Genomic DNA, 23,131 nt, shown 5'->3' with positions numbered 1-23,131 from the left:
CCTTTCAAAGAGGCATGTTTCCATGAACTCCAGTTGCTGTTCACTGAACCCAGACATCTCCCTTAAAATCAACGCATTTAGGTTTGAGGTATTTTTGGCTTGCACCTTTTCACAAGTTGTTTTACTAAAGCAGCATTGGGTTACTGGTTACAGACTGGCCATTTTCAGGAAAACAAATTGAAGCAAATGGAATAGTCTTCAATTTAACAGTGGACCATATGATACACTGAAAGAATCTGATAAAAGTATGAGTGAAGCTTAACACAGCCAATGAATATCACCCCCTTGAAAACTTCACCATAAGAGCAATACTAAAAAGGCAGTCAAGCAAGCTAGAAAGCCTCTAGAGTTAAACAGTTTTCTATCTGTACTCAAGAGAAACTTGCTTCTACTTTTTAAGAAGGAACATTTGAAGTGATAACCAAATTCCAGTGAGCCAACTGGGCTTCATCAGTAATGTCTCATTGCTGCAAACACAAATTCAATGAAGAACAGCAGTAAGCCGAAGACAGGCACAAGTATCTTGCTTTCCCCTTCTTGCTCTGTATGACTACACAAATGGAAATATTTTCTCAAGTTTTAGGTCCTTTGTTATTCCTTAATACCCTTCAATCCTTGGGAAAGAGTGTACCCTCAACAAGCTCGTGGGTGACACACTGGAGGGAAGGTTTGCCATCCAGAGGGACCTGGACAGGCTGGAGAGCTGGGCCCCTCTGATCCTCGTGGACTTCAACACCAACTGCAAGGTCCTGCACCTAGGTCATACACTGACACACTTAGAAATAATTTTCATTAGAGTAAGTTCAGGACAGTACTGGGAAATCAGCACAGTCAGCTGTTGGCAGAAATGCTAAGAGTTTCAGTGTGATGGGAATACAAACTATGCCTATTTTGGTCACCAGCTTCCTGCTTTTGGGACTTAATTGAGGTCAATGGGACATTCACTACAGAAACAAAAATGAGATCATTCGTATTAACAGCATTTTGCTATTATAAAGGACTTTGAGCAGCACTCATGGAATCTTAATATTTAATTAGGAACCACACTGTGCTTTGAATCTCACAAATTACTTCAGGATTCTTGCCATCATTGCAGCTTTTTCGTGATGTTCATGATGTCCCAGCTGGTCAGCATTCTCTGTATAGTTGGAGCCAGTACCACCCCACACAGTGGAGTTTTACAACTTATTTTCCACATCTTCGAACATGCTGATCTTTACATCAAACAGTAGTGTACATAGTTGTTCCACAGAGCACATGCAGATACCTTACAACATATTTACCGCAATACACATACGTATCACCATGAAGCCATTTCTGTAATTAGGCTGGAGATTAACCATTCCAGAATACTGCAAGATAATTACACTGGACTCTCCAGAAAGACTAGATGTACTCACCCACTAGAATGGAAAAATCAGGGGGGAGAACAGCAGAAAATGGAAGGAACCAGACTTGAGTGGTGGGTGCCAGACTGGAAAGACCTGCCATCAACAAGCTAGATACACTCTGTCAGAAAGGGAGAAGGAAACACAGGGAGAGAAATCACTGAACAATTTTTCTTGTATCATACAGAAGTCTTGTCTCTGTATTCATTAGCAGCTGAGCTGTGTATATAACTACAGCAAACACCTGAGTTTCTGGCCTTTTTAAACTACCCACAGCTTCCGGACAAGTAGTTTATACTCAAATATAAAAAAAAAAACAAAACAAAAACCAAAAAACAAACAGGTTAGATATAGAGGGCTGCAAAAGCCCAGCTGAAGCAAACTTGCACTTATTAAAAGCAGAGAGATCACTTCTCTATCAGTTCAGAGCCATTACACCACTGGTTTAACAACAAAACACACTTCCTTGATAAATCCTTTGATGTCTAAGTAGAACACTAGAATAGAGTCAGTCAGTGGGGGGAATGGAATACAGCTTTTCTGTTTGTCATTCTCACCTGCTCTGTTTATTGTGCTTCATAAGAGCTTTTGGGGAAAGGTCACTTCAAGTCAGCATCCAAGAGTAGCTGGTGGTCAGTGACCTACCACTATCAAGAACGTTAATATTCAGCTAATTCTGCTCAGGAAGAAAGAGCCTCATCTCTTCAGACAAAAGCTTATAACTATCAAAATAAAGAAATCATTCAAGCTTAATTATTCCAGCACTTGATGCTTAGTTATAGTGAGCATGTTTAAAGCTTTAGTCCTTTAAAGAAGCATTTTATGAAACGGTGGGAGTATACGCATATGTTTAAAGCCATGTCAGTCCTAATAAACAGCATAAAAGTATTAAGCTTGTCTTCAGAGTGACCCAGGCCTAAAAGAACATCAATCTTTGGCTTCAGGCAAACAGCCAGACAACCAACTGACTTTACAGGTCTAATGCATTTAACATATCCAGGCACATAAGGGCTCACTTGGACTTGCAGTCCACCCCTGTGGTACTAGTCCTGGTTCCCATGCTTGAAGACAGTCACTAAAAGCAGCAACTACTACAAGTTCCTTCCTGCCAATGCATACACCTCTCTCCATATAGTTCCTCCAGTTAATCACTTCAAAATCAATGGCTAAATTAACAGGTTGGTTCTGCTATAGCAAAGTTGTTTTGTTTTGTTTTTTAAAAAAAAAAACATATTAATATCCTCAGGCTAATTTGCGAACCTATCTTGCTGGAACCCAAGTCCTCCTTTGCTCAAAGCAAAATCCTTTAAGCCAAGAGAAGGTTGTGCTTGTTTTCTGCTTTCCTGCAGTACAGTTGGCAGTACAGTCAGCAAACAGTGAGGTCTTTTTGAAGAAGCCAACTGTTCCACAGCTGTAGGAGAACAAGGGTTCAAAGTTCTGAAGAGCAACCCTGAACTGCAGACCCCAGACTTATGCCTAATGAATTCTAATGAACGTCTGATGAACAGACAGAACAGGATTTTGTCTATCAGACATTTAACTCTAACCTCTGCAACCTTGAGGACATCACTTACCTTCCTTCCTGTGTTCTGCTGTTTTGATTACATGCTCTTGCAAACAGTTACAGAATCCCTGTATTCACTTCATGTCAGCAGAAACTTCTAGAAGCAAAAGCACCTGTCTGGGAGCTCCTTCTGCTGCAACTTAAAGCTTAAGGCCAATAACTTTTAAAGCTTCTACATGGGAGGTCACTAAGCCACCTTCTCTCCCAGCTTGGAACAATTCAGATACCCTGTTAAAGAAGACTGGAATAACTGAAAAATCTGTACACCAGCTACACCTTCCAAGAAAATCTACCCAGTTGTATCCAAAAGCCAAAGTGAGCACTTGCAAAATAAACCAAATACATGATAATTTTCATTTTTAATATTTTTAATCTTTCTTTGAGTTTGGCCAAAGTTCTTTTCCAAAAATACGCATTATTTTTTAGGAATGATTACTTTGCAGATGCAAAGTAGATTCCATGGGATTTTGAGCAGAACAAATCCAATAGTGGATGCACACTTTATTTCCCTTCCTTACAAGACAGACTGTATTACCAGAAGCATCAAAACTCTAATCTCAGATAGCCAATTTCTATTTGCCTCAGCACTCTCAAGGCAACAGCTCTTAATGGAAATTATTCACCATTTGCATTGTGTTGCAAAAACTTCGGCTTTATTTCAACTTCTAACCCTAGACTCTGCAGTTTTCCATCTTCCGGTACTGGCAGCAAAAGAAGTTTCCTGTTCCCATGGAAAAAGTCTCCTACAGCTTTTTCCAAGCCTACATACACAAAGGTTCGATTCCTAATGGTAAAGGACAAGTCCCCAAAGACAAAATTTCACCCTCAGTTACATGCATATGGCTCAAGCTTTTACTTGAAGACAGATATTATATGCACAGATGGAACTTGTCATGAAGTATACATGAATTTTATTTGCAAAGTTTGGACAATCAGTCCATTTTTACCTTAGGAAAAGGAAAGGCATAAAAAACATAGTTACTTAACACAGCATGCATTTTTGGCTGAGTTATAAAGCTGAACAATAGAAGCAGAATATTTAGATCATGTCATCCAAGTACAATGAGACCTAAATCCTGCAAGTGCTCCTTACCTAAAAGATCCTACACCTTTATGGAGCAGTTAACTAAGCTTTGTGAAGGTCAGAGCTCATTGGCAACACAAAAGCTGGTATTCACTAAGGAAGAAAGCTACCATAAAAAAAAAAAAAATACCAGCTCCCTATCTGACAGGATATGCCTTCTAGGTGGGGGATGACAGGACCAGGAACCCACTTTTTTTTTTTTTTTAAGGTATCCTGCAGCAGCAGAAAGCTCAAGAGAGTAACTCAGAAGTTTACATGAGATCTGAGGAATAAAAGGAGGGCAGTGTTGTTCAGATACACTCTTTGCTCTTTTATAGCCTCTGAAGGCAAGGAATGCATGATGTTCAGATGTTGTCCCCTCACATGCTCATATTTCGAGACCATTCTCAGCAGTGCTTGCAAGAAGATAACCAGGACAGCCCCAACTGCATACTAAAAAAGACAGAATAGCACTCCAGTTGCAGCTTTGTAACTTCCAGAGTCAGACGCTTAACTTTGCATGTTGTATCATGTAAGGTTGACATAGCCCCTGAATCTAGAGCACACATTTCAACTAGCTACAGCAATAGAAGATGTTTAATCTTTTACTGGACGTTTCAAATATTTCCCCCCCCCACAATAGTGGAAGATTCAGCCAACTCATTTTCTGATTCATTTTCACAAGAGATAATGAACAATATGTTAGAAGCCATTTCATGAAAAACTACTGAAGCTTATTTGCCTTGCACTTACAAAGCACCTAAACTGCGCATTGGTAATTTGTTGATGGGCATTTAAGGACTCCAAATAAAACAGGGGCTTTGGAGTTAGGATCTAGGTTTTCAGGAAGACCTACACTTCATCTGAACAGCTGAATGAAAAGCAAAACGCAGTTATTATCCTATGCCAGCTCCTGAAAGTATTTAGACAACATTATCAGGAGTGCTGCTTTACCACATAACTAAGAATAACCATAAAATGAGGAGGGATAAGGTTGATAAAGCTAATGATTCCTTTGCATACCTAAAGCTACATTGAAATCAAAAACTGATGAAGGTCTTTTTACCACTGCATTTTTAAAACTGGGGCTGGGGGTTATTTCATGCTTGAGTAGTTGCACTAATAGAACTATTCTGTGCCAGCTAAATGAGATTTTCCTAGTAGTGAACACCAATGGCTGGAACAGTTGGGCTAATCAGAATTTACCTATACAGCATGAACTCACGTGAGTCAATGTATACAAGAGGATATTAGCATAAGCTTAGCCAGCTGACTCAAATTTGGATACTCTAAGCCCAATGGGAATAAAGAAGAGTTGATTTAGATATTCAAACAGGAAAAACCTACACTTATGTTTAGAGACAGCTGTTAATTCGTATGCATGAACTTCAACTAATTTTTAGGTAACCTGCTGACAAGGCAAGTAAAACTCAGAACAAGGAAAATGTGTGCCATCATAAGGATGTCAGCAGGTGAGCCATCAGGTGCAAGTCCTAGGGGAGGACTAACTTTTGTCTCCAGGAATTGAACCAAGCTAGCAGTGGAGTTCAGATGCTCTATGTAATTTTGTAATATTCTAAGCCTGAAACCAAAGCAGAAACATGAATGATGCTATACTTGCTGAAAACAGTGACAATTCATTTACTTGCAGTGAACCAGAAAAAAAAATAAAATCAAAAATCATCTGCTTTAGCAATGGCTAAAGTAGCAGTCTACTTCACAACAGAAAATAAGCCAGATCCTGGCAGACTAATTAACTGCATTTCCAACAGTACCACAGAAGTTCCAGCTCTGAGCAATCTACAAGTTGTGTACTTTCTTATTTCAGAGCTTCTTTTTCTCAGGTTTTTAACAGCAGTTGACATACTACTGCTTCTAAAACTGTACCTCTGAGAAAAGTGCAAGAAGACAAGCACTTCTGTAGCTGTCCTTTTCAAAACAGAGCAATCAGTTCTTTTAACTTCAGGAACTTTACTCCTTTTATAAAGAAGTCCATTGTCTGCATCTCAGTGGTGACCAAGAGAATATCACCCTTGGGATTCTAGACTACCACCAATCTGCACAGTGATCTGTTAACACTTAAAGAATTTTCCCTTCCATCCTCCTGCTGAGGCTTCAACATTCATTTACTCAGCCCTCTTCAAATGAGCTCTTCCCTTAGTACTCAAATTAATCTAAACAGCTGTCTTGATGATCAATTGCCTCTAAGTTCAATTGCTCACTGAAAGATGCTTCCTCCTGTAGTGAAATACAAGTCCAGTGTCCACCTCATTGCAGGGGAGTATTTGGACACCTCATTCTAAAAGCTGTTACTTAAGTTTTCACATCTGAGGACACATCATATACCCAGGAGGAACTGAAGAGCTTCATTTCTGACAGTGCATATTTTCAACCCCATTGACAGAGCCAAGCATTTTCTTTATAAGGTACCTCACAAATACCCTGAGTTCATTGATGAATAATCTGTAGAAACTCATAGGCTAAAATATGTCTAAGTCTTGGCTGCAACTTTTGTTTCTATTCCCTATTTGAGGCATTTTAATTCAGCAGTACCTACAGCATACACAAATATACGATCCTGATTGAACTGTCATCACTGTTTAGCATAAAGCCACATGTAAAGCTGTTGCACAAACACTGGGTTTACACCAAATGGCCTGCAAGTGTGACCTCTGTGCTTCAGGCCATAACCTCATTGTCAAAGAAGTACTAATGCAAACAGGCAGTAGGATGCCTGCAACTTAGAAATATGCAACAGGAGAGGTGGAGTAACTAAAGGGTATGAAGTTATACCCACTATGCATAAGCAATTCAGTGTAGCTATAAGACATACTCTTACAAACGGGATTTTCTAAAAAGAACTTGATCACATCCGTGATACTAAGTGGGAAACCAATTATGATTGACATTTACTTGCTCAACACAAGGTCACCACTGAGATTAACAGAATAAAGGAAAAAAGGTGGGAACTTAAAGTGAATTCTGAAATAGCAGAAGTGTTAAAACTTGAAAATATGCAAACAGGTTGCTGAAAGAATCCATCTAGGTAACATGAAATCTACAATCTACAATATAATACTAGAACTTTGAATCAGTCAAGAATTCAGAAATATGAAAAAAAAAAGGGAGTTAACACATGCATCTACCAATCACCCCTCATTTGTAAAAAAAAAAAAAAAAAAAAAAAATAGTCTACACAAATCTTGTGTTTTTTCCACCTTGCAGAAGCTCACTCTGCATAATGAATATGAATGAGCCCAGATTACATTCCATCTCAGTTTTCAGTGGCTCTGGTCTCATTCAGCAATGTCAATTTCTTCTCAATATGAGGGATTCTCTCTAACCTAACACTTCCCTAATTCCTACTGCACAGTGGATGTCTTGGCTTTTTCTATACCACTTTCAACAGCTTGGTTTACAGAAATTTCAGTCTCTGAAAGTCAACTTATGAAATAGGCTGCCAGAAAAAAAACACAGAACTCGTGCTCAGAAGCAGGAACTGAATTCAGAATTATCTGCAGGAGGTTACCAAGGCCATGGAGGATTCTTATTTCTATTAAGGAGTACTTTAGAGAACCAACCGTTTACCTCACACAGGAATGGAACTCAAAGTCATTTCAACTGTTCTCTACCATTAGAAATTAGTCAGCATCTTGCTAAATGAATACTGTTAATATTATACAGCTGTTCAAGACCCAAAGGGATACACTTGTTTTACCCATAAACTGAGACACGCTAAGCCAAAGACTTCTGATAAACATGGAACTTCTGTATCTATCTAAAAAGAATGCTACTAATCTATTTTGTTGCAAACCACTGATCACCCCTATATTTTCATTCTGCACTTTCAGGAAAGATTAGCGTTTTTTTTTTGGTTTTTTTTTGTTTGTTTGTTTGTTTTTTTTAAAAGGAAAACACTTACCTTTTAGGGAATTATAATTGAAAATGTACTTACACATGATGAGGTACTGTGGTTTTCACACTGCTGCTTGGTAATTTTGTTAGGCTTGCCTAATATTTGCCCTCGTCTTCAAAGAATCAGGCAACTAAAGATAGATTATTCATCCTGACTAATGCTATCTTATTCTCTGTTATGTTCTTCAGTGCAAAGACTTATGTATATTTGTTAGACTTAAAATAGAAGTGTAATTCACCTTGCATTCAAGTTAGGGTAGAAAAACAAGCATATCTGCTACATCTCAAATGACATACCACAGTAAGCATCCTGTTTGTACTGGAAAGATGGAAGACTGGCTTACTGACAGTGTTGTGAGGAACTCCCAAAACTTTGCCATGACACACATATTACAAATATGGAGATAGAAGTAAATTTAATACCTAAAGACAGAAATCATTCAGGAAAACTGACAGCACAAGCATTTGGATTAAAAAAAAAAAAAAAAAAACTATGGAGAAAAGAATAAGTCATTGGTTGATCATATAAAGCTTAGATCAGGAAAGGAAAAACTGAATTAAAAACAAACAAAATATGATGCCTCCTCTATTGACTTCTCAGGCACCTAAAGGAGACTGACAACTTTAACAACGGCTCAATCACAAGGCCATGAAACAGGCCAAGTAATTAAGGGATGTTTAAATTTGTTCCGTGACCCTACACATTCATATTCTGCCTAGAGTTTGTAATGCCATACTAATCAGATTTGGGTCCTTACAAGCAGTTAACTTATTCTGGTTAAGGGGGGGTCCAAAAATAAAATCTTTAATCAGTATTCTTCAGCAGAATAGGCAAACAATGCCTCTCACAGAAAGACAAGTTAAAAGAACTATTAGCCCAAGAAAGCTGCTTGACAACCAAGTTGGCAATCCCCAACTTGACATAGATTTTTTTTTTAGAAAGCCTAAGTCAACACATTCCCCAGCTGAAAATTTGTCACCTTGAAAGTAGATGAAAAGCAGACCCTTTCCTTTAAAAATGTAATACATGTTTACACAAGAAGTATGCTCATTGTATTTGACACCAAAAATATACAAGCTGCCCTGGTATCAAAAGAACATTCTTCTTCTTCCATGCAAAGTACACACTGAGAAATTCGTTTATAAATGAGACTGCATGCAGGAAATAATTTCTGGAGTGTTTGCCATCTCAGCAGGCAGGTATGAGACAGAAGTATTTCACTTTGAGTTGGCAACTATGATGTACATGTGTTCAAGAACTAATGTAGAAATGAGACACATAACCCTAGTGGTTTATATTCCAAACAGCCTGTGTTCAGGCACTACCATTTGTCTCTCCAAGCTTTTCATACAGACAGTTTGAGCCTTGACTTGTACATCAAGTGTTTTATACTCACAGGTAGTGTTCAAGTCTTGATTTATATCTCAGTATTTTATACTCACTAGTACACTACTCATGCCTTGATTTATAGCTAGGTTGAGAGAACCAATTCAGATAAAATACTGTCTACCAAACCTTCAACCTTTTCCTTGAACTAATACAAAGGCTAAGCTTTTCTGTCGTCTGAGAGCTAAGCCCAACTTCTTGCTCCCGTTTTGTGGCAGCTATTTCTTTCAGAACCACTTTCTCTGGTTACCTCTCCAAAGAATCTCCAAAATAAACTCCCCGAAGTATAAGGAGATGAATTAAATTCACTGAACTTAATTTTTCACTCACACCTAAGTAGAGATCAGAGGTTAGAACTGCATTGAACAGATACTTTCTTAGACTAACTCAATTTAGGCTGCTTTAATAAATAATTACATCCAACATACTCCAATACCAATCATTATGGTTTATCCTCTGATAAGACCAACCTGGATTTGCAAGAACAAAAACTCAAGACTTTTGAGCATTATGGTTTTGAAACCAAAAAGCTACTTCAAAGTGAAATGAATTCATCCATCATTAAGCCTGTGAGATATCTCACTCTCAGCCAAAATGGGAGAATCTGAAAAGTATCAGGAGTTAAAAGCTTTGCATTTGTCTAACAACAAACCCACAAAACCACCAGACCTAGAAGGAATTCATTTTGATTACTGGCAAAATATTAGTCCAAGTTCTAGCACCCTTTTAACACCATGGCCATTCACACAACCCATACTTGCTTGCAGCACAGTATCTCAATGCAAGCTCCCAAGGCCATGCAGTACATTTCTAAAACTGGTTAAGAATTAAGTTCTCAGACACTAGCTTTTCTTCATAGAACCAGCTAATCTGCAACCCCAACACATCTAAATGATGGGGGAGGGGGCAGCATTAACCCACAGGCCTGATCTTTTAATTTGCAACAAGGATTCCTGGCTATTAACGTGTTAAAAGGCACAAAGACTCTATAGAGACTTCTGAGTTTCTGCAGACACCCAGTATAACCAAGTGTTCAAATCTGACCCAAAGGCATCCCAGTGCAGGGGGGAAAGAGAGGCTCAGCCCGTCAACTGATCCCAGAAGTCAGGAGGTCCTTGTGATAGTATATTCTATGTATATATTCTATATGTAATATAGTATTGTAGATACAGTGCTTTGCTTGTTAGGTGTTATGTTGTTATCATACACGTTGGCAGAAACCAAGGTGACATTGACAGTATGGCTTGACGGTCTTCTCTCACCCATACCAGGAGCACCTCTCACACCTCACACCAGCAATAAGCCTGCCAGCACCACATGTACAGCTGCTGCCAGCAAACAACAAGCAGAACTTTGTAAAGGCAGCAAAAACATCTCTGCAAAGACAGGTTGCAGAATTCTTTTGGCATGGAGCCATCTTCAGGAGCTCATTTTAGGTACTTGTACTGAATGGGATCTCACTATTAGCCACGCCAGCTCCCATAGGCCTTAATACACTCAACAAAAAGGACTCATACTGCAAGACAGCAAAGGGCAAAGGCCATAAAGGGGGTCTGTTACAGACTGACTAGAGTTTGTACCCCCAACTACTCAAGGCAACATGGCCTGAGTTAAAGTAATGGTGTCAGCACAGCCTCCTCCTTACAGATCCCAGCCTTGATGCCCCACAGCAGCAGCTTCCAGCTCCCCATCAGCAGATCCCTTCCCAGCCAACGCAAAGCACTAATGCCCTCGGAGCTGGGATGAGCGCTGCCCAGTTGGCTGCATCTCTGATTCTACACCACATGTTCATTGCATGTGCCAGGCATCGAACAGATTTAAGCAAAGAGATGATTTTTTTTTTTCAGAGCACAGCCACATCTGACTTGAAGCATACTTGCAGCATGAAGCCGAGGAAGCCAAGTATTTCTGACTTCGTATTCCTCTAACCCACAAATGCATCCATTCTTCCCATCAGGTGCTACAAAAGCCAGAGGTAAAATAGACTTCACTGACATGCATTCTGAACTGTTAAAGTGACAGCTACAGACAACTGAGTGACTTTTAGTTAGAGCAGCTCTCAGGGTACAACTTAATATGAAAATTGATATTTTGACTGTATTTGCCATTTTGTCATGGAAAATGCCCGTAACAGAAAGGAAAGGAGTAAGACTTTTTATAGCTATTTGTAAGCACAAAACAAAAAATTACGAGTTTACACTACAGGTTACAGGAAGCATTTTTAAATTTTCACACCTCTCACAAATCTAGCTACTTTTATTAGTTCACCGGACAATGCTAGGCATGAGATTTGCATTCAGTTTTCAGTCCTTAACAGCAATTTCAGGAACAGCCTGTTAGTTCTTAGAATTTTAAGCTATTGAACTGCCTCTACTAAAGCTTCCCACCTGCACTAGAAGGATGCTGCCAAAGACTTCAGAGAAGGTACAAAGAATATACTCCTTGCACTCTTCAGCAGAGTTACCTTCATTTGCTCTGAGGAAACAGTGCATGTGCTGTGATCAGAAACACGAACTATGCAAAGGTACATTCTCTGACAATAGAACCTCTTGATAATAAGCCTGCCAGTATCACAAGTGCCCACTAAGCAAGTCTGAACCAATTTGATCCCTAGATTCTTTGGATTTTGAACACTATACAACACTGAACAGTATACAAACCCAAATGCTGAGGTGCCATTCCAAGCAGTCCGAGCACATTAACAGTACAAGCTACACAACATGATATGAAATTAAACCTGTGCTGTAACATCAACTAGTTATTTCACAACACTGCTGCATCGAAGTATTGCTTAAGCCGTTGTACACAATGCAGACAAAGCAGTCAACAAGTGAGCTACAGAAAGGACTGAACCTTGCTGACAACAATTTAAAACGTTAGAAAAGCCTCCTGAATTTTACTGTCTTATGAAAGTTTACCCTATTTAACATTAAAAAGGATTTTAGGTGGAAAACTTTCTTGTCTGTGCCTTTAGCAACAGAAGGATAAGCATGTAAGAATATGCAGACAGAACTCTATACCAAGAAATCTAATAACCTGAATTTTTCTTTGGACTTTGATGTTAGTAAGCAAGCCATTTACATTCTGCTTTGCACATAGATCGTTGAGCACAATGACTTTTATGACAATGTATAAACATACCCACAGAATAAACTGCAAATTGAAGATAAATAAAAATACAGCATCAGAAATAAAATGCAGTAATGCATGATTTAATAGCTAGAAACTATTTCACCCTGTGGCTTATCTTTGCTTTTCCTGTGTAAATTGACCTGATACTAAAACATCAGAAGGCATACCCCAGGCCAGAACTTTCCATATCAAAGTCACTAGGGAACACTCGGGGGACCCTGCCCCACAAAGAACACCACGATTTGAAACTGCAGAGGCTCAGACTCACATCTTCCACCTAAACCCTTATACCTGCACTAATCTTATAATTAGCTCTACCCCTTCTAATCCCACAGAAAAAGTGAGAAAGAAATATCAGCAAGAACAAACAAGCTTCAACTCCAGTCCCAGTGTCCCTCTGCTATGTTACACTTAGTCCTAGGTCACCACCACCAGCCCCATTTCAACAGTCACCATTTCTCTCCAGAATTCTTTGAAGTCCACTTCCAAAACAATTCCCATGAATCCCCAAGCTCCCACTCTGCAGGTAGCTCCAAATTAACGCTGAACTTCAACCTAGCCACACAGGCATTGTCTGAACCAGAGCTAGGTCTCTCTGGTGTATTTCTGCCATCAGCACGTTATGTGTACAGCCGTACAATTTGTGCTTTTTCAGAGCTCAGCTACAGATGATTAGTGATCTCATCTATGTGAACCTCTGTTGCTACAGGAACGTTACACAAAGAAGACAATGATATGTAAGTCTCACTTGTTGCTTAGTCTTTAAGAAACTCCCTTTGGAGTCAGCAGATGCAATACATACACTGAGGAATCTTGCCAAGGCAGGTGACCGCAGTATCCAAGTCATATACAAAGCAAGCTGACTTGCAAATCACATCTGACAGCAAGAGATGGGCATCCAAGTGTTGTGACATAAGGTTTCCTATGCTGGATTGACTATCAGGCCAAAACTGTCAGCACCAACAGGCAAAGCTACTCAATATTTTCCATGTTTAAGATCCTATTTACTCAACTACCTGTCCCTTTCCAGTGTCATTTTGGGTGACACTTCCCACAAGACTGCATTAGACTTCAGGCTTTTCTTCAAGCCATGCAGAAAGCTTATTTGCTCAATGGAAAAACTACTGATTTGTCAAAATTTTAAACAATTGTTCAGTCAAAAAGCTTTTATATCAATCTGCTTTTTAGTGGAGACTGGAAATTCTCCATCTGTCATGTATGTTTGTTTTTCAGCCCTATAAAAATCTTTCAAGTTTGACAGTGTTAAGCCTCTATAAAGTTGCAGTTTGCCTATGCTCTGAACCAACAGGCTAGAATGTGGCAGCTCCAAGTCCTCAAGTTACCATCTGCCCTGATCATTCTCCAGTCTAAGACTGAGTAGCATGTTAGTTGCAGCTGTTTCCAGCTCCTATCAAGCTACAGCTAAGGAAAAGAGAACCGGATCCGTGTACTTACAGCAAAGTTTAAACCATTTGTGCACAGGAGAAAGTGCAAATCCATTCAAAAACCAGCATCATGAACTCCAAATGAGTGCCTGACATACAAGGGTGTCTTTCTCAGTTGCATCTTTTCATTCCTGTGCACATTCAAATGCACATTTTAAATTCCTCCAAAGACCTAGAGAGACTGCATTTACTCTTCTGCCTTTACACAATGGTTGACAGCAATAAAAGGCTTCAAGTCATCAGGTAAACTCTTACTAATATCCCTTTTAAGTTTGGAACATGGATGTCAAAGCTTTGAAAATGCAATAAAGTTGTACCACAAAATAAGCAATAGTCAGCCTTTTTATTTCAATACATGCAATTAAACCTAGTTACACAAGCAGTTTCAGGGACACAATTACTGGTAACAATAACAGATGCATTTCTAATCACACAATTGCTTTAATTGGCTCATCTGCTTACATTTGTATCATTCAGCAAGTTTGTCAGCTTCACACTATTTCAGAACAATTGATATAAATTGTATGCACTTTTACTGGGGAAGAAGAGAATGTATGATACAGGTACTCCAACTGCTGCACTGAAGAGTTAGGGAAGTTCTAAGTCACTGACCAACAACAATTCCAAATGTGAAATTCTCAGCCTCAGGGAAAGATGCAATATTGGAACAACCAATAATCACACTCAGCGTTCATGTTATATATAAATATCTGTAAAGAACCAAAATCAATCTGCACCCCTTGTTAAATGGTTTAGGCACCACAGAGAATCAGCCAAGCAAAAGCTTCCCACCAGGCAAAGGCTGTATTACCTGTGACCAGCAGGGCTGTAGCCCATTCAGCAAAACTGATACCACGAGACAAAAAACTTTTCCTGTCTTGAAAATAGTTACCACCGCTTTCCAGCAACAGGGAAAATGCTTACTTAATTCATCTAGGATTAATTCATGTATGCATGTTCGAGTATCAAGTTTCTACAAATCACAAGATGAATTAGGGATGGTGTAGCCAAATAGGTCTACAAAAATCTTCCAATGGCAAAGGCAAAACACAAACCAGAGCATTCACATTTGGAATACAGCTCCCCAAAGAAATATCCAATTGTTGACAAGTCATAAGCTGATACTACCACATTCTGCCAGTTGTTGTTTTTTAAACATGTAAGAGATGCTAAATAGCAACAAAGGACCCAATTTCCATTGTGTGTTCACTCACTTAACAACAGCAATGTAATAAACATCAGACAAGATATTTTTGACACAATTTGATATGTCATTCATCCTGCTAACCTTTTGTCAGAGCATAGCATCTGACAAAGCACAGCATAGCATCTGCATCCCATCTATCTGAAAGGGCCTCAGGAAAAAGCAAGAAATTCCTACACAGACAAGGCAGAGGACCACAAGACTACAAGCTGTTTCTTCACTCTGGATGCCTTAAATTTGATACCCACAACATACATGCATTGACTTCAAAGTAATCCTAGAAGTGAAGGTAGCTGGTGAATGGAAATAACATCCACTTCATAAAGCAACAACTCAGAGCATACATGTATTACCTTGGAAACAAGTTATCAGTACCTCTGAAGTGGTCCACTTCAGAAGGAACTTCTCCTGAAAATGAAGTCTAGACACCTGTAAGTAGGTTAAGCAAAGATGAGGAGGTCTGATCCAAGTTGGTAGGACTTTGATGTTATACTGGCTGAAAATCTAGTGCAATGAATTTATTGAAATGCCTATTCTCAAGCTGGTTAAAGGCTTGTTCATATTTTACAAGCATAGGAACAGTATCTGCAAGGACAAAACCATTTCATCCCTTTTTGAATATTTCATATGAGCAGTTTAGAGAAAAACATTTCTGTACAAACAGATCTCTGTTAATCATTGAGTAGATGCTCCCAGTAGATGCAAAATTTAGTGTGCCACCAAACGTGTTGGCTACATACATTGCTCGTATGCCATAAACTGCACCAAACAAAATGTGTAATACCAACAATACACCAAACACCTCTAAATCACAAAAGGAGTTCCCTCCCCCTAAAATTTACAAGGGCACACTTTAAATAAAGTAGAAGGGAAGCAGTAAATAACAGTTCCCACCAAATGATTAGCTGTTCCTTCCTGCTAGTAGACACCAGCTCTGGTGCTGGACCAGACAAAAAAGACCAGCATGGATTGACTTGAAGCTATTCAACATCTGTTGGCAGGAAATGTTTAGCGGTCCTGGCAGAATGTAAACATCTTGTCTGTCTAGACCGTGAATGTAGTTAGCACAAGGTAAAACAATGCTGGGAAACAATTGAATAGATCACTGTAATTGAACCTAACAGCATTTTCAAATATTAGGCAAAGGCTTATGCAGATAGAATTGTAACTGCTCACCCTTTCATCTGTGCCACTGACCTCTCCTACTGACTGATACTGAGCTGTGATATGGCTATCCACCTCTAAACACATCTTTCTAAATAATTATGAACTCAACTTGACCACTTTATAAATATTCAACAGATACTGCGCTAGCAGTTTCCTTTCTCACCTGACAGAGGCTATAATCAGTAGGAATCCACCTCCATTGTCTACTAGCTTTACATAGCAGGCCAGAAAGCCACAACACAGACCCTCTTGCTGGAAGAGATAGTTATGCTATGAAGGTATTTCCATCACCCTGAGGTAGCAGTGGCAAACATACCATATTAATTAGGAGCACCATCCCCTGTCTGCAAAGGGCACTGGGCTTGAGACCTGCAAGTCTATTCCTACCTCCTATGGCTCAATCTAGTCCTTCACACACAAGTCCTCTTTTCCTATCCTCATTTTTGGAAATGGTCGAACTGCAAAAACTCACTGCAGCACCATGAACAGGAAGGCCCTGACCAAAACAGATTCCAGATGTATGCAGCCATACTGTTCCAAATAGAGCAGGATACAAAACGCTGACAGGCCATTTCAAGAGCAGGCCATCAGCAAGTGACTTAAGGCCTCTGTCCCTCACAACTGAATGAGCTGACTACAGGTGCAAGCTTTAAATAGGAAGTACTTAAGGTTAATGGCTGGCTGTGTCTGCTGACACCATTTTTCTTAAAAAAATACGCATGATAAGCACTGTTCAGAGGAAGACAAAAATAGCTCTGTGTCTAAGAGGTTGGTTCCTTATTTGCCTCCAAGGGCAAATAAACTTGTTGGTCTCGCATGTAAGCAAGTATTTTTCCTGGAGAAAGATGTTTTGTCAATCATTCTGCATATAAACATCTGTCAGTATCAACACTTGTAAAACATACAAGAAATCCTTCTTTGCCATAAGGTATAGTATTACGACTTACCTATCAAGTAAAGGCCTTTGTCTGAAATAACAATTTCCTTTCATCTCTGTGACACTGGCCAGATGGGACACTTGTCTGAGACTCCAGAAGACCTTCAAGACTGGCACCCAGCTGACCTCCTGGTCACAGTGGAGTGACTGCTGCAAACAGCTATCTTCTAAGATACGTCCAGATCTGAAAAAAAAGATCATTTCCTATTAAGGTATGGGCTACATGAGAACTCCACAGTCGGTTACCTATTATAAAACACAACATATACCCCCCCCCTTGAGATGAAAACATCAGCAACTAAACATAGCTTAGGTGCCACTGCAGCAGCTCTTGCAGCTATGAATTGTTCACAAGACAATTTTAGAAAAAAACATTTATTTAATTTCTCTTTTCAATAGAAGAAGAGATTTCTCTAAAAACAGGAACAGGTTACAGAGATCCATCAATACAGATGCCTTAGTAAACCAAGGTAAGCTTGCAAAGCACTTGTTTATGCTGAATCACAGGGTTAGAAAGAGAAGCATCTCCACAGAAGGTACACCCAGCCTCAAATTACACTGACAACCTCACAGGTAATCCTGACAGAGCCCAGGCTGACTAGGCAGTAGCTGCTAGGTATCTGCCACCTGAAGCAATGAAATACTATTTCCAAATGACAGCAGCAGCCACTACTGCCAAGCAAAACCTTGGAATTTCTATTTAATGCATATTAATTGGATTATTATTTTGAAAACATGCTCACTGCTCCTCCCCCCCCCCCATTAAAAACAAATGAGTTCTCTAATTATTATTAGAGTAACTCCCATATAAATTAATGATTAGGCCATTAAGACTGCAGCTGAGTTTGCCATTAATTCTCACATTTGAGTGAATTAACCACTAACATGACATTATAAACGGAAATTCCCTCATATTTTGCTGAATTCCTTCACTCATACCATAAGCATGCAACAAATGTCTGTTAAACATTTTTTTCAATTCATGTTTCCCTTTAAATGTTAAACTGAAAATATTCATTATAATCTGGTGAAGAGTAACAATAAAACTGTCCCCCCCCCCTTTTTTTTTTTTAAAGTTTCATCTATTTGTATGCAGCTTTAAAATGCAATTTTCACACCATTATTGGTACATCATATAACAGACACTGCTCACAAGCTTAACAACAGAATAGGTCAAAACTTGAGGCAGTTCTGCTCCATCCAATAGAATCAAACAGTTTTCATAGCTTCTGCAGCATTAGGACTCTCTAGATGCCTAGGACTTCAAAATCAACACAACTACATTTTTCAAAGGGAGGTAACCCAACCACCGCTTAAAGTATTTTGAGGTATTAACTGATATTTATGAAAATGATCAAGTTCCTTAAGTTACACGAATGTATTATAATAAGGTAGAAAATCATCTTTGCTAGGCACTGAACAAGCATTGCAGATACCTGGCAGTCATGTATACATTCTATAGTCATTCGCAAAAAAGAGAATCATTTACAATTTCATTTAAGATAACACATCTGCTGCAGACTTGGTTTTTGCCCTCCTTATTACACACATTTGAAAATGTAATACACAGAAAAAGAGCAGACTTTTCCCTCCAACCCCCTTCACCCCGTTTCTATTATGTTTTAGATCATTTGTGTATTTTGAATACTTATGTGGCTAACATTACTGAGCACGCATTGTTGTTTTCAAGTTTTGTCACTGCAAAAATTAGAACTTGCCAGAAACATGCAGCTGCACTGCGGAAACCACCATCAATTTTACAAGCAGAACACCCATGAAGTAGAAGATAAAAAGATGCCTAAGTCTGGATATGATTGCTATATGTTTTAGTGCAGAGGGAGTAAAGATCTCCCAAACATTCATTTAAAACATATTGCTCACCATAGCAAAACTACATCATTTGGTATTAACGAAGATATTAAAATTACTTAGCTGATCTACTCAAGAGTGTTCAGTAACTCGTTCATAAATCAACAGTAACAAACAACATCTACTGCTTTCTGAAAAGGTATGTTTACACATTGATTACCTAGTAATGCGATTTCAGTTTAGCAGACTATTCATATGCGTATGTAACTATAATAGGTAAACAAGTAAAACAAAATGCATGGTTTATTAAATCTAGCATGCTCAGCAGTTTGCAAGACCAAGAATTAGATGTGTAGACCATCTAACTAGACAGTACAATAGAGAATTATAGATATGCTTTATACTGTGTAACTGGACAGATGAAAAGCATAAAAGTTACACAACAGTAAGTGGAAAAATATAAGCGTTCTAATTTGAATGACACTGAAATGTATTCAAATCATGTGGCAGCAACTGCTGTTAGTCAACCTACATTTAATAAAGGCACCTCAGAAGACTGTCTAATCCACACAAAGAGGCTAAGTATAGTGCTAAGGAAAAACAGTCCTGTTATTAATTTGATTTAAATTATTATTATTTTAATGTTTTATTTCTTCCCTTTGACCCACCTTTCACTGAAGAGGCTGGCTAAAACACACTGCAAGTTCCAGACCCTTTTAGCCAGGTAACTACAGCATTGTCACCTGCAGTTCTTCATAATCCAACAGAAGCTTGGAAATTCTGATCCAAGTACAGCCTAAAGGCCTAAACCTGAAGAAAAATAAAAGAGAGAAGCTCTTAATCACTGTAACTTTTTGTATGGGGAAAATAAATAGTTACTTCTACATTATGACAATTTTGTACAAAGTCAGGTGTGAAGAATTACACTACTATGCTACCCACTAAAATTGAAAAAACATCAAATACTGTAACAGGAAAAGGTAAGAGGCAGATAGTGTTTAGGCCACTGCTCCTTGTTATGTTGCCTCCCCAAAAAAACTCAAGGTATAGTAAATAACACTAATTAAACCCCATTCCATCATCCAAAACAAAGAGCATCGGAACTTACCTCAGCAGCAGAGAAAACTCCCCACCTACCTCAGAAAACACCATGAGTGACCGCAGAAAGTGACTGCTCTGCATCTTGGCCCAACCTTTAGTCACGCAGCTTTCAGGGATAGCTCAGAAGGTACCTTAAATTAAATAGTGGTTTATAGTGCTGTCTTCTCTATTAACACCTCCTCCCCAGCTATAACCCCTCTAGAGCTGTAAACCTGAGCCCTCTCCTTGATAACTCCAGTTAATAAAAGCACGGGACTCCCGCACAAAATGGCGACCACAGCACGCAGCTGCCTCAAAGTAACAGGAGACCAACGCTGGGGCGACCTAGACGAAGGCCCAGACAGCACAGCCTTGTCCAACACCCCAACCCTGACACAGCCCCAGCCCTTACCTCAGCAGCAGAGCCCCCCAACACCGACCGCTAAAGAACGGGGACAGCCAGCAGGAGGCACCGCCGAGCTGCCCGAGGAGCAGCGCGCTCAGTTCCAGCACGTGGCGCCCAGAGGGGCCGTGAGGGGCTGCGCAGGGGGCAGCTCCGAGCTGGGCTTCGGGAGCCTGCAACCGCGCCCGAGAGGTTTCTCAAAGGTAATACAAGTTTATTTTTCTTCTTCAGCTACGTTAAAATATTGAAGAATACTTCTGAAAGATAATTAAAAGTTCTTAGCAGAAGTTACTGAGTTGTTTCTTCTCATTAGGGAAGCTAGAGCTATTGGAGAGGTTCCTCAAAAGTAATACCAGCTCTCAGTAAAGGTAAATGAGCTTCTTCTCACTGTCTGCAACGCTGGAATAAATAAAAATCAGGACAGATTAAGGCTTATTGTTAAAGAACTATTTTTTTCTCTATATATATATTTAATCATGTGATAATCGTGCAGCCCAAAAAATAGTTAGGCTTCTAAATTAAATGAACTGTTTTATATTTTTTGCTGTTCTTTTGCTGGCTATGGCTCAACTATCAAATTACGTACTTGTTTAAAATTGAGGTTTTGTTGGTAGTTACTCAATGTGAGGTCAGATGATAAGGTCAGGTACTGGTATTCCCTGCAGCTCAGAAGTTAAAGTTGCTCTGGCAATATCAACTTACCTACTTTGCTTGCTCTGTATGTTTTAGATCTGTTTAGTTATATATGTTCTTGAGTGAAGAACAGCAGCTCTTTGGAGTCAGAATTAACCAAGGGAAAATGGTATGTGGATGATTCTACAGAATCTACATCTATCTACACCCATTGTGTTTGGTTAAGGTCAAGTTTTGTACTCAAATCTGCCTTACACAGTGCTTTTCTACTTGTAATTCAGTACTTATAGTAAACTAGTATCGTAAGGAATAAGTGACCCCTCTTAACCATGACTTGCATCTAAAAACCTATCCTAATATTTAAGTCTCCCTTAAGTGGGGAAGGGGAAGCATTGTTTGGAGACTTCTTACTGACAGCAATGTATTTATGCAGCAAGCAGTACACCGCTGCGTGGCGGGGGGCTACTGTCTGACTTCAAAACTTACATTTTTTGTGCAGCTCATCTCTGGTGTTTTCTAGCTGTTAGAACATGCATCTGCCCTGTGCAGCATCCTGCCTGGAATAAAAGAGTCGGAAGCGGGAAAAGGTTCAGAGCAAACCTTCTATGAAAAGCTTTTCCTCTTCTTAGTCCTTTAAAAAGAAATACAGAAGAATCTTATCTTGTTAAACTTGTACTCTTAAATTGTTACTTCTCGGTGACAATTTAGCATTATTAAGCATGAGCTGAAGATCCCTCCTTCAGTGTCTCTTCAGTGCTTCTATTTGGTATAATTGTTACTTCTGTGTAAATTTATTTACTTCTCACTCACCCTCTCATAATCAAAGTCAGTATCCAGCCATGGTACAGTTCAGGAAATAATCAAGAGCTTTTGCAATTAGAGACTAGTTAGGCCCCTACTAGTATAACTTGCATGACTCAACTGGAATTTTACAGCAATTTTGTTTGTCTTAAGTGATACAGGATTGCATAATTTGATGGTATTTCTGTATCTATTGGCAGACTGCCGTGCCTCATTTGCACCTAAAAGAATTGAATGAAAAACCTGTCAGTGAGGGACAAATGCATTAGACTCCAGGAAGCAAAAGCTAATGCGTTGTGCACAAAATAGCGCATTTTTATTTTGTCTCTCCAAATGTCACTGTGGTGAGGAGGAAAGGGATCCCATGAGAAGAACTAAACAGTCTTACACATCATCCGTGTTTCTTCAAACTGTTGAAGTCCAACAGACAGACTGTTTTTATTTAATCTACTCAATACCACTTTGCCCACAGCCACAATTTATCCCTAGTGGGATTGGAGGTTCTGAATCCCTTGTCTTCAGACCACAGATCTACTGGTGTATAACCTGCGTGAGGATTTCAGCTTTTCTGATTTAGTTCTATGTAATAGAAAAGACATTCATGGGAGTTAACTTTTCACAGTAAGGATCTTATATCCTTGGAAAGGAAGTGCCTAGGGAATTGTTAAACCTCTTGTGTGCAATTCTGAAGAAAAATACTTGGAAATTCTCATGGGCCCTGAGTGGGGCCTTAGGCGTTTGATGTTATTAATGATACATGTTTATACTTTTAACTTATTCTTATGGAGAACTACCAGATATCCAGGTCCTCCAATGTGATTTCAGTCTTATATGAGTGATAAACATGTACTAGTTAGTTCTGTAGTTCCAACTATACAAATGGTTTAGTGTTAAAAGTACCATGAAGTATTGCAGTGTAAAGTTCTTCTCTTGATGCTTGTTAAAGCCCCTAAAGAAAGGGTACTAACAGATGATCATGTATTTCAAGAATTTGGAAGTTCGAACCAGAACACGTGTAATGTAAGAATTGAACTTGAAATGTGAATGACTTAAGGCTTCTGTGTTTGTAAACAGTTTTTCCAGCAAGATCATATAGCGAATAGTCTTGCCTGAGAACTAAAGCTGCTTTTCTGTCAGCCTTGTAAGTTTTATGAAAAGCAAGTGACTGATTGCATTACAGGCTGTGTATTTGATTTCAGAGAC

The 23,131-nt window shown here is 39.1% G+C and overlaps 1 protein-coding gene and 1 long non-coding RNA gene across 3 annotated transcripts in view; one reads left to right on the top strand and one right to left on the bottom strand.

The window, feature by feature from the left end:
- OTOS (otospiralin) overlaps window positions 1-20,305 on the bottom strand; it is a 475,301-nt gene extending 454,996 nt beyond the window's left edge. The window contains exons 1-3 of the mRNA XM_068691723.1: window positions 20,149-20,305; window positions 19,680-19,821; window positions 17,213-17,386 (exon numbers count right to left, since the gene is read on the bottom strand). The gene's annotated coding sequence lies outside the window, so the exon portion shown is untranslated. The remainder of the gene's footprint in view (window positions 1-17,212; window positions 17,387-19,679; window positions 19,822-20,148) is intronic.
- A 68-nt stretch (window positions 20,306-20,373) lies between these two features.
- LOC137860913 (uncharacterized) overlaps window positions 20,374-23,131 on the top strand; it is a 35,491-nt gene continuing 32,733 nt past the window's right edge. The window contains exon 1 of one of the 2 annotated variants that reach the window (XR_011099244.1): window positions 20,374-20,697. This is a non-coding gene — a long non-coding RNA (uncharacterized lncRNA). The remainder of the gene's footprint in view (window positions 20,698-23,131) is intronic. The other variant, XR_011099245.1, reaches the window with a different exon arrangement.

Source organism: Anas acuta, chromosome 9 (genome assembly GCF_963932015.1).
Source record: "Anas acuta chromosome 9, bAnaAcu1.1, whole genome shotgun sequence".
NCBI classification, from domain to species: domain Eukaryota; kingdom Metazoa; phylum Chordata; class Aves; order Anseriformes; family Anatidae; genus Anas; species Anas acuta.
This window is presented reverse-complemented; position numbering and strand designations above follow the sequence as displayed.